Genomic DNA, 11860 nt, shown 5'->3' on the forward strand with positions numbered 1-11860 from the left:
GTGCTTTGTATTAACCAGTTACACTAGCCCCTCTCCTCACGTTCGGTCTGTGGAATCGATTCGTCGGTATTTGATGTGGTTTACGAAATATTTGCAGCAGTAATGTTAGGTGACTCACCCTGTATATTCACTTATGAAATTTGTTATTAACAATCCAAACGAATTCAAAAGTAATAGCAGTGTTCATGGCTACAACACTAGGAGAAAGGATGATCCTCACTACTCAAGGTTAAATCTAACTTTGGCTCAGAAGGGGGTAAATTATGCTGCCACAAAAGTCTTTGGTCACTTACCTAATAGCATCAAAAGTCTGACAGATAGCCATATAGCATTTAAAAGGAAATTAAAAGAATTTCTCAATGGCAACTCCTTCCACTCATTAGATGAACTTTTGGATATAGTAAGTGGGTAATTTCCCCAACCCCCACAAAAACATTAAAAATATTAAGTGTCATGTAATATTTTGTGTAATGTAATATCTTGTGTAGACACCTTTTATTAACCTGACACGTTCCACATCATTACAAAGTGTAGCATTATTGATTTATGGAACAAGTACTAATCTAATCTAATCTCTAATCAAGTGTGAATCGATCTATAGTCATTTTTCATCACTGTATTTACAACTTGGCACACACCCCACCAATGTTTTGATCGTAGGGTAGCAACATGATTAATTGGATAGTTTTGTTTGCCTTAACTTTATGAATGCTTTTCAGTGACGTTTTCTAATATTGCTAAACACATATAAACTTCTCATAGGTGTGAAGACATTTTATCACGACCCCCTGACAAGTGAAGACGACTTCACACTGCAAATCAAGTCACATCGAAACATTCCACAATGCATTTCAAATGGCGACATTCACACAGACTGTCAGCGAATGTCACGTCATGTGATGTTAAGCTTCCACAGGAAGAAAGTTTTGACGGTATCATTGTCTGCTAACATAGGAAGTTAAGCAATTACAGTGCACTCACGCATGGTATAGTAGCAAAATTAATCTTTATTTTATTATTGTTCTTTTTTGTTTTTGTGGCTAATTGCAAGTGCTACATGGCGACGTGGATATTTTCCCATTGAGTATTCTCCCACCAATGAGATCAGATATCTGGAAGCGAAAAGTTATTTAGCTTTTACGGTAACAGAACAGAGCCGCCACCCACACTGTATATAAATGAGAACATAACTACACTAAGCAATTTTCACTGAATAACATTTTAAATGAAAAAGTCAGCTCTAATGAAAGAGAAAAATACATAAGTTTATGACGTTTTGGTAACGTTAGTATCGCTGGGCAGACAAAACGACTCGCAGTATTATCTGAGATGGACGACAGGAAGAGTTGAGTACGTTCTGTGGCTCGAGTGTAGTATCTTGTGTACTGTTGTATGTATCGAGTTTCTATGAAATAAAGTGTGTTGTGTACTCATACTACTGTGTCGTCTATCATTCGCTATCAATACGTACCGAAATTCCACATTGGTGACCTCCGCCTATCGCGTTGCGCCATTTTACTCGCTTTGTTACCGAGCCTGTAACCGCGCAAGCACAGTCCACCTATTATTGCTCCCCGCTGCTACGCTTTTCGCGCGACTTGACAGTAATTTTCTTGCCGTCTTCTCTTACGTGCCATGCTACGACATAGAACATTTACGTGCAATGCATTAAACTGTGCTCGAAACTGAAACGTCGACACAGCTGTGTAATGTACCGACTGTCCAGTGCATCTACGGTGTTCTGCCCTCTATCAGCGCGCTAGAGATGGCTATTTGGACATGGAATATATAATCGACATATTTGATGCTCCACTATGTCCCATTCAACAGTCGCCAAGGGACTTAAATTCAGATACGAAGCATAGTCTAACATAACAGTCGCGACACTTCGCCTCGATTTTTACTGCGCAAGCCAGTGGCGGATTTAAAAATTTTGCGGCCCTAGGCACACCTTATTCTATGCACCCCCCCCCCCCCCCCAAAAAAACATGGTTTACATGATAACTGTTACCTGATCACTTTACAATTGCCGTTTGGGTGCGAGCACTGTGAGCTGTTTCCGAACTCTGCTATTCGTTGTTCTGAAGGACGCGTCAGCGGTCTTGTCGCGCTCAATCAAAATGCAATATGGTTCCTGAACTGTAGTTGTGTACGGCAGCGGACAGAACAAACTTAAAACTGCATTGCGTTAACACATTCTTCTGGCGAAAGACAACAGAAACGACCACAAGGAAAATTACTTTTCTTTTATGGCCTAAGAATTCAGCAGAGCGTGCAGGAGACAACGGACTTTGGTTATACATTCGCTTTTAATATGTTCTTTTACTCGAAACCGTTGAAAATGAAAATAAAAAAGCTGTGCCGCAATCTAAAAATTGAAGCGAACGTGTCATACATTAGAAATTAATACGTACTTTTACAGAGATGCGTTAAAAAATAAAATTGAACTGTCGTTTTACGATCTAATAACTTGAATGTGTAGCAGATAAGAAAAACACGTTCGGTATAAATATGTGAATCTATAGGAAAGTGTAAGAAATGAAAATGAAATAGAGATTTCTGTGCACGAACAAATTAACTAAATACAGATGAACAAACACAGAACTGAATTTGCTATTACGTAATTTTACAGACTAGTGTAGAAAAATCAAATTTGCTTATAATATAATAGTTAACGTGTATAGCATCAGGGTCTGTGTAGCTAGCTGCTGCATGATAAGTGTACACAATACCTTTAATCCATGTAAGGGCTGAACAGTTTTGTACTGCAGCTACTGCTCCCACCATAGCTCTTTCTAACAGTATTAGCAAAGCTTTTACGTATTTATCGACAGAACTGAACTACGTTATTTATTAACATTTTTTATCTGAACATATATTTCCGTGATAACTACACATTTCAGCAGACGCCAATAGTAAGTATCAGTTGTAATATACTACAGTATCAGTATGACTTGCCTGTACAGCGCCGAGCGGCCTGGGTCATTCGGGTATTGTTTAGTATTGACGGGCACCTTCGATCACATCTGCACGTAGACGAGGTTAGGTTGGTTGGTTGGTTTTGGGGAAGGAGACCAGACAGCGTGGTCATCGGTCTCATCGGATTAGGGAAGGATGGGGAAGGAAGTCGGCCGTGCCCTTTCAGAGGAACCATCCCGGCATTTGCCTGGAGTGATTTAGGGAAATCACGGAAAACCTAAATCAGGATGGCCGGACGCGGGATTGAACCGTCGTCCTCCCGAATGCGAGGTTAATTCCGCGTTTTGCCATCGACAATTGTAAGATAAACAGATAATACGTAGTTTTTTAATCCAATGAATGTGATCTAAGTTATAATAAAAATCACATTATAATCTTAAATTTTTAAAACTAATATGAATAAAGAAAAAAACTCATCAGTCAGCAAAGTTTGCGTCTCGCTTTGACGGCAGAAAATTCGTTGATCATATCTTCATAGTTCAGACGGTTATCAGTTAGGAGGTCAGCTTCGATGTGAAGAATGGACAAGGCTTTCAGTCTTTCCTCAGACAACGTAGAACATAATAATGTACGAGTTCGGTATTTTAAGAGCCGAAAACTAACGTTCTGCTGAACAATTTGTAAGTGCCATACATAGATATATTCTAAGAGCGATGTCAACATTCGGAAACATGGACTGTAACCTCTCTTTTCGTAAAAACTTATTCATTTCGGTTGGTATATCACCAATCTCGGAAGATTTCAAAAGTTCCGCGAAATGTACACATTCACTAGGGAAGGAAGGCTAATCCGTCTCATATGACGCTTGCAGTTTTGCTCCACGTTCAGCAGTATCATCAGGTGAACTGCTATTAAAGTTACTGAAAGCCGTGAAGGAGTCCAGCAGTGTTCTATAGCTTTCCTTCTTCCTCACTAATTCGGCGTACAAGTTGTCGAGTACTGGGAGAAATGTTTCAACTCTAAATTTTTCCCCTTCAGTCAGAAAAACTTCTTCAGAGTCCGCTTGTTCGCCATCATGAAGTCTGCGTTTTCGTGATCTTTCATAGGTGCATTCATAGTCTATATCATTTACAATCTCGATAGATTTATTTTCATAACAGTCGAACATATCACGAATAGATGCAATAAATCCTACAAGTGATTCATGTAATTCGTGCACTATTTTAGTATCAATATTTACACTTCGCAATTTCAGATTTTCACTATTAAATCTCCGGAGTATTTCCTTCCAAACTGTCACCATGAATACTGTTTCTAGTCTGCTGAGCTGATTCAATAAAGCTGAAGCCTCATTTCGCACAAGTGGTTCTTCAAGCGTATTATTGGCAATATGTGTGAGGGCATTGATAACGCCCTCCCAGTTTCCATATAGACTTACACACACTTCCTCTCTTGCTGACCAACGTGTTTTTGTTAACTGTACACCGTTTTGCTTCCTGGTTTCACGAAAGAAAGAAGTTTATCCCAGCACTGTGTAGAAGCAGAGAAAAAATTATAAAGGTTCTGCACTACACTGAAAAATAAACGTGTTTCCTGACAACAGCTTGCAGCACCAGTGCCGACAAAATTCAAAGAATGTGTTGCACAAGGCACATAATGCGCTTTCGGATTTTGTCCTTTAATGCGTGCCTGCAAACCAGTGTAGGTCCTGGCATATTGCTTGCGTTTTCATATGACTAGCCTCTTCAGTCAGTAATATCAATGGAATTTGTAGACAGGACTTTTAGTACGGCCTCAGCTAAGTTTTCGTACTTGTGTCCCAGGTTTGTTAAAAACAGAAGTAAACGTTCAAAAGGTTCACCATTCTCGTTCACGTATCTTAATGTAAATATAATTGATCAATATGTACCACGTCCACAGTAGAATCTACTATTATAGAGAAATGTTTGGCCTGTTTTATTTCACTTATGACAATTCTTTTTATTCGTTCAGAAAGAAGCTCTATTATTTCATCACATATTGTCGAAGGAAGATAACTTGTATGTCCCTGCCCTGGATTTCCATATCGTTCAGTGTGCTCCACGAGGAAAGGATCAAATTCGGCTATAAGTTCAAGAGAAATCATAAATTGACCATTATGTAATGAATGGAATTTTTCAACGTGTCCACGTAGGGAAAGTCCATGACTTGTTACCTTCTTCGCTACTGCAAACCCCCTTTTCAATACACTGCGCCAGTACATTTTTTCTACCTCGACATATGACTCGAAATGGTTATCTGTTGTTCCAAGTGACTTTTTTCTTGTTAAGAGTGATAATTCAGAATCTTTGTGTTCAAGTGAATTCTCATGATGAGATAAAATATTAGAAATCTTTTTCCAATCTACAATCCCAATAGTAGCAATCGCTGCCTTACCTCTGAACAATTTACATGGTGCACAAAAAACAGCACCAGTGCTTCAGGAGTATACTAGAAAATCACGAGAAGTTGATTCACCGTTTAAAAATTTACAGTAAAATACATTTTTGTTCAAATATCTGGTTTTATCGCCTATTGATCTTCTTGAATTAGAAAAATCACCATTACAATTTTGATTAATGCCACCTTGTAAGAGAATGTCGATTGTTGATTCATTTACTCATCACTAACGAGATTATTTCTTTTTGTAATGTCTGATTCGACACTTAGTTTTTCGTGAAACTCGAAATCAGGAACAACTTGCTTTTTTCATTTTTAACTTTTGTTTCGTCTGTATTTACTTCTTTTACGACAGCTGCAGTGCCAGAAATATCATCCATACTACTTGAAGTCGAACCAGCAACGTTTAATGGGAAAAATTTATCTACTCTACCAACCGTTTTTAGAACATTGACTTCTCGTTCTCGCCTTTATTTGATAATTTCCGAAATGCCGCCACGCCTAGTTTTGCACATTTGCTTTTTTCACTGTTATTCATGTTAAGGCACATACAAAATTGTCAACCAACAATCAAAACAAAAGAAAAATATTCAAATGGCTCCGAGCACTATGCGACTTAACTTCTGAGGTCATCAGTCGCCTAGAACTTAGAACTAATTAAACCTAACTAACCTAAGGGCATCACACACATCCATGCCCGAGGCAAGATTCGAACCTGCGACCGTAGCGGTCACGCGGTTCCAGGCTGAAGTGCCTAGAACGGCACGGCCACACCGGCTGGCAGAAAAATATTGTAAAAGGAAAGAAAGAAAGACTGTATCCAGTTCCAATCGAACTACACCACACATGAGCACAAAGCTTTTTGCTTTAAACACTGTACACGAGCACAAAGATTTTTCCTTTAAACACGGAGCGATGAACTGACCAACTCGGATTTCTCGACATAAGTGTGCTATGAAAGAACGACAATGCAGAATAATTTAATTTCATTGTTGCCTGTTTCTCTGTTTACAGCACACCTGCTGGCTGGAATTCGTCTCATAAAGAAAACAGCACAGTCCCGTTTTTGGCTTCTGTTTGCTGCGTAACTGGAATTTTAGCTGGGACGCCGATATGCCCTCAATATTCTTGACACTGTCCTTCTAAATCAAAAAGCAAATAACTTTTGCAATTTCTTGGGATTAGGTGTGCTGGATCGACTGTTATCCCACTTATTCTTATAACATTTTAGTGGTTTCTGAGGCCGGAGAAGACAGACTACAAAGTTTGACTGGTCTTGTTGGCAGTTGATGTGGTGTGTTGTCATTTGTGTGAACACTGCTATTATGTCTATACGCAAATGCACCTTTTGTTCCAACATAAAATAAAAATAACCTTTCCTTGAAGAAGAAAAAGCTTAGTTAAGAAGTTTAATATAAAATTTGCAATGCCACATAGTATTCAATCGCACAGAGTGGGCACTTTGATATCGTGCAGGCTGCAGCACAATATATGAGACAAACGAAAGTTGGTTTCTTCTTCTTTTTTCACGAAAAAAAGTAGCTAAGTAAATAAATAAATAAAATTTTTTAACTGTTGTTAAGTGTTTTTTACACATTATTAGATATTCTACTTGTGTTCTTTTCATACAAATGTTGTTGTTGTGGTCTTCAGTCCTGAGACTGGTTTGATGCAGCTCTCCATGCTACTCTATCCTGTGCAAGCTTCTTCATCTCCCAGTACGTACTGCAGCGTACATCCTTCTGAATCTGCTTAGTGTATTCATCTCTTGGTCTCCCTCTACGATTTTTACCCTCCACACTGCCCTCCAATACTAAATTGGTGATCCCTTGATGCCTCAACACATGTCCTACCAACCGATCCCTTCTTCTGGTCAAGTTGTGCCACAAACTTCTCTTCTCCCCAATCCTATTCAATACTTCCTCATTAGTTATGTGATCTACCCATCTAATCTTCAGCATTCTTCTGTAGCACCACATTTCGAAAGCTTCTATTCTCTTCTTGTCCAAACTATTTATCGTCCATGTTTCACTTCCATACATGGCTACACTCCATACGAATACTTTCAGAAATGACTTCCTGACACTTAAATCAATACTGGATGTTAACAAATTTCTCTTCTTCAGAAACGCTTTCCTTGCCATTGCCAGCCTACATTTTATATCCTCTCTACTTCGACCATCATCAGTTATTTTGCTCCCCAAATAGCAAAACTCCTTTACTACTTTAAGTGCCTCATTTCCTAATCTAATTCCCTCAGCATCACCCGACTTAATTAGACTACATTCCATTATCCTTGTTTTGCTTTTGTTGATGTTCATCTTATATCCTTCTTTCAAGACACTGTCCATTCCATTCAACTGCTCTTCCAAGTCCTTTGCTGTCTCTGACAGAATTACAATGTCATCGGCGAACCTCAAAGTTTTTATTTCTTCTCCATGAATTTTAATACCTACTCCGAATTTTTCTTTTGTTTCCTTTACTGCTTGCTCAATATACAGATTGAACAACATCGGTGAGAGGCTACAACCCTGCCTCACTCCCTTCCCAACCACTGCTTCCCTTTCATGTCCCTCGACTCTTATAACTGCCATCTGGTTTCTGTACAAATTGTAAATAGCCTTTCGCTCCCTGTATTTTACCCCTGCCACCTTTAGAATTTGAAAGAGAGTATTCCAGTCAACATTGTCAAAAGCTTTCTCTAAGTCTACAAATGCTAGAAACGTAGGTTTGCCTTTCCTTAATCTTTCTTCTAAGATAAGTCGTAAGGTCAGTATTGCCTCACGTGTTCCAGTGTTTCTACGGAATCCAAACTGATCTTCCCCGAGGTTGGCTTCTACTAGTTTTTCCATTCGTCTGTAAAGAATTCGTGTTAGTATTTTGCAGCTGTGACTTATTAAGCTGATAGTTCGGTAATTTTCACATCTGTCAACACCTGCTTTCTTTGGGATTGGAATTATTATATTCTTCTTGAAGTCTGAGGGTATTTCGCCTGTTTCATACATCTTGCTCACCAGATGGTAGAGTTTTGTCAGGACTGGCTCTCCCACGGCCGTCAGTAGTTCCAATGGAATATTGTCTACTCCGGGGGCCTTGTTTCGACTCAGGTCTTTCAGTGCTCTGTCAAACTCTTCACGCAGTATCATATCTCCCATTTCATCTTCATCTACATCCTCTTCCATTTCCATAATATTGTCCTCAAGTACATCGCCCTTGTATAGACCCTCTATATACTCCTTCCACCTTTCTGCTTTCCCTACTTTGCTTAGAACTGGGTTTCCATCTGAGCTCTTGATATTCATACAAGTCGTTCTCTTATCTCCAAAGGTCTCTTTAATTTTCCTGTAGGCGGTATCTATCTTACCCCTAGTGAGATAGGCCTCTGCATCCTTACATTTGTCCTCTAGCCATCCCTGCTTAGCCATTTTGCACTTCCTGTCGATCTCATTTTTGAGACGTTTGTATTCCTTTTTGCCTGCTTCACTTACTGCATTTTTATATTTTCTCCTTTCATCAATTAAATTCAATATTTCTTCTGTTACCCAAGGATTCCTACTAGCCCTCGTCTTTTTACCTACCTGATCCTCTGCTGCCTTCACTACTTCATCCCTCAAAGCTACCCATTCCTCTTCTACTGTATTTATTTCCCCCATTCCTGTCAATTGCTCCCTTATGCTCTCCCTGAATCTCTGTACAACCTCTGGTTCTTTTAGTTTATCCAGGTCCCATCTCCTTAAATTCCCACCTTTTTGCAGTTTCTTCAGTTTTAATCTACAGGTCATAACCAATAGATTGTGGTCAGAGTCCACATCTGCCCCTGGAAATGTCTTACAATTTAAAACCTGGTTCCTAAATCTCTGTCTTACCATTATATAATCTATCTGATACCTTTTAGTATCTCCAGGGTTCTTCCATGTATACAACCTTCTTTCATGATTCTTAAACCAAGTGTTAGTTATGATTATGTTGTGCTCTGTGCAAAATTCGACCAGGCGGCTTCCTCTTTCATTTCTGTCCCCCAATCCATATTCACCTACTATGTTTCCTTCTCTCCCATTTCCTACACTCGAATTCCAGTCACCCATGACTATTAAATTTTCGTCTCCCTTCACAATCTGAATAATTTCTTTTATTTCATCATACATTTCTTCAATTTCTTCGTCATCTGCAGAGCTAGTTGGCATATAAACTTGTACTACTGTAGTAGGCGTGGGCTTCGTATCTATCTTGGCCACAATAATGCGTTCACAATGCTGTTTGTAGTAGCTTACCCGCATTCCTATTTTCCTATTCATTATTAAACCTACTCCTGCATTACCCCTATTTGATTTTGTGTTTATAACCCTGTAGTCACCTGACCAGAAGTCTTGTTCCTCCTGCCACCGAACTTCACTAATTCCCACTATATCTAACTTCAACCTATCCATTTCCCTTTTTAAATTTTCTAACCTACCTGCCCGATTAAGGGATCTGACATTCCACGCTCCGATCCGTAGAACGCCAGTTTTCTTTCTCCTGATAACAACATCCTCTTGAGTAGTCCCCGCCCGGAGATCCGAATGGGGGACTATTTTACCTCCGGAATATTTTACCCAAGAGGAAGCCATCATCATGTAATCATACAGTAAAGCTGCATGCCCTCGGGAAAAATTACGGCTGTAGTTTCCCCTTGCTTTCAGCCGTTCGCAGTACCAGCACAGCAAGGCCGTTTTGGTTATTGTTACAAGGCCAGATCAGTCAATCATCCAGACTGTTGCCCTTGCAACTACTGAAAAGGCTGCTGCCCCTCTTCAGGAACCACACGTTTGTCTGGCCTCTCAACAGATACCCCTCCGTTGTGGTTGCACCTACGGTACGGCTATCTGTATCGCTGAGGCACGCAAGCCTCCCCACCAACAGCAAGGTCCATGGTTCATGGGGGGGCTTACAAATATGTGTTTAAAAATGTAAAACATTTACAGTATCTACATGTTTTGTTAAACGACTGTCATTAAATCAAAGCTCAGATATTGAAGACCACAGAGATTTCACACTAATTACGGTGATGGAGGGTTCACTTGATACTTCCCCACTATTTCTACAAGACATTTAAGTAGAGTCAGGTTTTACACACTAAGGCCCACACATGTTACCGTATTTAAGAAACTGATGAGTAGTTTATCACTGCTTTTCAGGAGTCCCAGTATTTTCACAGGTTAAATATGGTAAGGTTAAGCAGAAGCTGACAACATTCTCAGAGTAATAACGCTTCAAACTTTGTATTGTAGACTGATGTCCTGGCAGCTTACTTCAAAATATTTTGAACAATCATGAAGATGATAACAGACAGAAGCCCAATGTTAAATTTCCGTTCACTCACCAAGTAAACCATGTCTGTCTCCAAGGTTGTATTGTCGAATTTCGTTCTTAAGGCTTATTTAAATTAGCAAATTGTTTAACAATATTAAAAAATTTTGTCGTTTGTAAGCGCAGTTATTTTAAAACGTAAAAGGTTAAAATGAGAACAGAGCAAAAAATGCTGCCCCCCTTAAAGTGCCGCCCCTTGGCACATGCCTAGTGGGCCTATAAGTAAATCCGCCGCTGCTGCCAGCAGCGCGCCTAGTGGCCAGTAAGTTAAAATGTTGAGTTTGGCACGATCGTGAAAACGAAAGCGAATAGTAGTTGTTTATTTTGGTTTGTACAATGGTTTTTACAAATGGGAACGTAGCGTAGCGCAATAAATTACAGCAACAAGTAGAAGAAGATACCACACCTGTCTTTCTTTAGGTTTCCTAAAGACCCTGAGAGGTATATATTATCATGTTACTAAACTGTATCGTCAGGATTCGCTCGCAAACTACATGTATATTGATGATTAATGTTCCGTTTTAGGGGTAGAAAATGGATAGTGAATAGCAGATGAGGACATTTTTATGAAAAAAGATCTTGTTTAACTTCATAATAATGTTAAGTTTTGTCCACCACATGTCGAACAAAACCAGTTCATGAATGCAGACAATATTAAACTAGTGTGAAATGCAGTTAACCTCACTGTTTGGCATTTCAAATAAGACACCTCAACTGACAATGAAGAGGAAACTCCTACAAAGGTTCGACAATTAGTCTAATGCTGTAAAATATTCTATGGCACAGAAGCAGCCAGTTCAACTCTCCATATATCAATGCCAGATTCATCTGAATCGTCATCACAGACCTGCTTTGACGATGAAGTGGCAAAATTAAGTGCGGTTATTTGTGTCTAGAAAAAGCTTGTGGATTATCAGAATGTGCAAATCACAAGACTTCATACAAAACTGTTATGGGACAAGGAAAGTGCCTATCATTTTAAGTACAGACAGTAACAGAAACTGTATGAGAAGGATCAAATGAAGAAGGAAAAACAAATTTTGAAGACTATAGGATCCCGATATTTAAAAAGAGATGCCAGATTAAAATGCCATTTGCAAGATGGAAAGACAAAAATTTACTGTTTGCTGTTTTATGTTCCCATCAGTGCATACATTACAGAGGTATGTGGAAGGCA

This window comes from Schistocerca americana, chromosome 7 (genome assembly GCF_021461395.2).
Source record: "Schistocerca americana isolate TAMUIC-IGC-003095 chromosome 7, iqSchAmer2.1, whole genome shotgun sequence".
Lineage (NCBI taxonomy): Eukaryota > Metazoa > Arthropoda > Insecta > Orthoptera > Acrididae > Schistocerca > Schistocerca americana.